Raw genomic sequence first — 4,711 nt, forward strand, 5'->3', positions numbered from 1 at the left:
TCCGCGAAGGGGCGGGGCCGGCTGGTTGGGGGGGGGTGAAGTCACTCCACTGAGCCTCCTTTGCTGGGCGTGGGCGTGGGCGGGGCCTGGCGGAGCAGGGCGGGCTGGGCGTGGGCGTGGGCGTGGGCGTGGGCGGGGCCTGGCGGAGCAGGGCGGGCTGGGGCGGCGGGGCGCTGAGCGGGCCGCTGTGGGTATCGGGTGGTTGATGGTTTCTGGCGGCTCCCGTCAGCCGCGCGTGGCCCCGGGCTGGCGAGCTGCGGGCAATACTCGCCCTGCAAGCGGCGCAGCTCTGTGCCCGCCCTTCCGTGCAGCCGCTGTCACAAAACTCTCTCCTGTGCTGCCCCCCGACAGCGCCAACAGGCTCTTCCCCACCGCCTGGCTCTAGGCTGTACCCGGGGCACTCCAGTGCTGCCCCGTCACAGTTCAGCCATTGCACACAACACCCAACCTTCTGGGGTATGGCAAGGCTTCTGCATGAGGAGAGATTAATAAGACTGGGCCTTTTCAGCTTGGAAAAGAGATGACTAAGGAGGGGATATGATAGCGGTCTATAAAATCATGACTGGGGTGGAGAAAGTAAATAGGGACGTGTTATTTACTCCTTCCATAACACAGGAACTAGGGGCCACCAAATGAAATTAATAGGCAGCAGGTTTAAAACAAAAGGAAGAAATTTTTCACACAACTCACAGTCAACCTGTGGAACTCTTTGCCAGAGGATGTTGTGGAGGCCAAGACTATAACAGGGTTCAAAAAAGAACTAGATAATTTCATGGAGGATAGGTCCATCAATGGCTGTTAACCAGGCTGAGCAGGGATGGTGGCCCAAGTCTCTGTTTGCCAGAAGCTGGGAATGGGTGGCAGGGGTTGGATCACTTGATGATTACCTGTTCTGTTCATTCCCTCTGGGGCACCTGGCATTGGCCACTGTTGGAAGACAAGATACTGGGATAGATGGAGCTTTGGTCTGACCCAGTATGACTGTTCTTATGGTCTACAGCCCCTCTCTCACTCCAGGAACCGCAGTGTCCTCTTCGTGACTCATGAAGCCTGTTATGTGTTTCCCCCTTCTGGGGTTCAGTCCCTCAAATCCTCTGTCACTCCCATGGTGACTTAGACAGTCTCTTCTGTTCACTGCCCTGCTGGTGCCACTTCCCTAGTGGTGGGTAGGGGAACCTGGGCCTGCTCTCTACTCTGGGTTCCAGTCCAGGGAGTCAACCCAACAGCCAAAGGCTGCTCAGTCCCCAACCTTGCTACTTACTCTCTGAGCTGCTTCCTATCCCATCACTCTCTCGGGTTTGCCAGCCTCTCTGCTCCCTCATCCCAGGGAGTAACCATGGGCCAAATCTCTTTATAGGCCCCAAACACACTTCCCTTCTTCCAAAAAGTGAGTGCCCTTTCCCAGCAGCAACCCCCATTTGTTACCAGCTTCCTGGCTTAATAGGAGCCTCATCTATTCCTGCACAGCTGAACCTGCTTGTAATGAATCCTTGTTCCCTGGCTTTCCCTCCAGGTGCAGTCTGTGGAGTTAATAGGCATGCCTGCCCACATTAACCCCTTACAGTCCTCTGTGGGGTGGACACCGCATCACATAATCCAAAGAATACATTAGCCCTTTTGGCCACAACATCTCACTGCGAGCGGTCATGTTCAGCTGATTCCCACCACGACACCAAAATCTTTTTCAGAGTCTCTTCTTCCTAGACAGGAGTCCTCCCTTGTGTAAGGTTGGCCTATGTTCCTTTTTCCTACGTGTATGTTTAGCCATATTAAAATACATATTGTTTTCTTGAGCTCAGTTCACCAAGCAATCCTGATTGCTCTGAATCAGTGACCTGTCCTCTTCCTTATTTAGCACTCCCCTAATTTTTGTCAGGTGCATACAATGATTTTATGTTTTCTCCCAGGTCATTGATAAAAATGTTAAATAGCGTAGAGCCAAGAACTCACCCTACAGGTTCCCACTAGAAACACACCCATTCAATGATGATTCCCCCCATTTACAGTTATATTTTGAGACCTATCAGTTAACCAGCTTTTAGTCCATTTAATGTGTGCCCTGTTAATTTTATATCTTTCTAGTTTACTTAAAATGTTATGTGGTACCCAGTCAAATGCCTTATAGAAATCTATGCATATTACATCAACACTATTACCTTTATCAACCAAACTTGTAATTGAATCAAAAAGAGATATTAAGTTAGTTTGACAGGGTCTATTTTCCATGTTCATTGGCATTATTTATATTACCCTCCTTTTAATTCTTTATTAATCAAATACTGTATCAGCAGCTCCATTATCTCGCCCAGCCAGAATCAGCATCAGACTGACAGGCCTATAATTACCTGGGTTATCGAACTTCCCCATTGTTCAAAGACTTATTGAAAATGAGAGTTAATGGTCCAGTAAGCTCATCGGCCAGCTCTTTAAAAACCGTTGGATGTCAATTATCTGGACCTGCTGATTTAAAATGTTTAACTTTAGTAGCTGCTATTAAATATCCTCCTGAGGTACTAGTGGAATGGAAAGTGTGTTCTCATATGGTATGACTGCATCATCTGTTTTTTCCCCCAAATACAAAACAAAAATATCTATTGAACACTTTTGCTTTTTGTGCATCAGTACTGGTAATTCTACCATCTCCATCTAGTAATCAACTAATACCATTGTTAGGGGTCTTTTTGTTGCTAATATACTTAAAAAAACTCCTCCTTACTGTCCTTAACTCTACTGGCCAAAGTTTTCACCTTGTGTCCCTTTGTTTTCCTTAGCACATTTATGCAAGTCCTAGCTTCTGATTTATATTCAGTGCTATCAACTTCCCCTTTCTTTCATTTGTTAAATTTTTAAAAATTTGTTATAGTTACCTTCACTTCCACCTGAAACCAGATTTTTTTTAACGAGTATGGCCTATAGAACATTAAATGGACGGTCTAAAAAAAGAAATATTTTTACTATATGTGCCTAGTAATCCACTTTAATTTTGGGGAACAACAGTACATGCTGAGTTTTCTTATTTCTTTGCTTATGGTTCTCACATTTCTGCAGCTTACTTCATGCTGGCACAAAAAACCTCCTCCCAGTCCCTTTTAAAGTGTTTTCTGTAGTGATGGGAAGGACCACCAGGAAGAACTATAAGTTAAGTACTAAATTATAAGAAACAATTGGCTATTGTTTTGAGAGTTAATAATGAATAAAGGGCTGATCATGCAGTCCTCTCCCTCCCATACTGCACTCTGATTGACTTCAGTAGTATGGATGATTTAGGACTCTCTAGGTGAGGACTAGCTATGCCAAATGGCCAAGCCTGCTGGTTTAGGGCAGGAGAGTCCAGGTCGGGGGTTTTGTTTATAGATGTTGTCTCTCCGGGCAGATAATTTTAAATTCAGTCTTCTCTGTACAAACCTATCAGCTGCCATTATGTGACCTACTTAATAAAAGTACAACAGTACTTAGTTGAGAATATGGTCTTAAAATAAACCGAACTTTCACACTTCACAGTAAACTACTGAAGTAATATCATGAGTAACGGACAGAGCCCAAATCAGAGAAATAAATGTAAGTTAATTTCCTAAGACAAATGTGACAGCACTTGGGAAATGTGCAGCAAAAAATGATGGTTAGTGCTAACAAACCATCTGACATTATTGCTGCATCTGTTCTTTATCAATAATTGATCCAATTCAAAGTGAGACAAGATCTGCGCCTGCTCCTATTGAAGTCCAGGGGAGCAGTCAGTGAAACTATTATTTCACTCTCTACCTTGAAAAAGAAAATTCAATTTAATCCCCAGAGTATTACTGAAAATCTGCACCCCTATATTAATAATAGAAACTGTTTTGATCCCTCCAGGCAACTCAGAGCTAGTAAGCAGTTGAGTGTAGAAAGTGAAGTATAACGTGTCAAATTAAACTATCCACTATTTATCACACCAATTAAATAGATCTTAAACTTTTTAATTGTCTCTTCTTAAAAGAGGCGCTTGCCACCTGATGATGAATGCTACAGACATGGTTCTAAACTCTTATGTATTATATGTGGCTTATTGGAATGTTACACTGTTAGGTTCTTTCAGAGCACTTTAAATGTGCTATGTTCCATAAGTGAGCACTGACATCTCCCCACAGCTAATAAACTGCTTAGAATCCTAGCTCAAGGTGACATGCTGGAGGCCCAGAAACAGGATTCTCAGATTAGGCAGGGGAATACTTATTTTACCAGTGATGCCTGATTCCATAGGTGTGCTCTGAGTACAACCAATACCTGTTACCTGCCAGCACCCACAGGCCACCGTGCAGTAGGTGGCAGCAGAGGGCTTGTGCAAGAGACAGCCTCGCACAGGGAGATGCAGGGAAAGCATGAGAGGTATCACGCTGAAATAGGAGACAGAAAGAAAGAGACATTTTTGATTGCTAGGACATGCGCTACCTAAGCAGCTGATCTCTGTTAGGGGCCTAACTCCAGGAGAGGATTCACAACTGAGGTTCCTGAATGGTGGGATGCTGATAAGAGAGGCGCACCAAGTCAGTCACTTAGGGTCCTAAACCCCTCTCCTCTTCCCATTCCCCTCTTCCCCTGCATTGTATGGGGAGCCTGGACACCTACCCTGGGGTTGAAAACTCTAGTGCTTAGGAGTCCACCTCCTAGGGGCTAGGCATTGTAACACTGAGTGGAGCAAGGATCTGGGACTCTTGGATTAAATTTCCTACTT

The sequence above is a fragment of the Caretta caretta genome, chromosome 1 (genome assembly GCF_965140235.1).
Source record: "Caretta caretta isolate rCarCar2 chromosome 1, rCarCar1.hap1, whole genome shotgun sequence".
Lineage (NCBI taxonomy): Eukaryota > Metazoa > Chordata > Testudines > Cheloniidae > Caretta > Caretta caretta.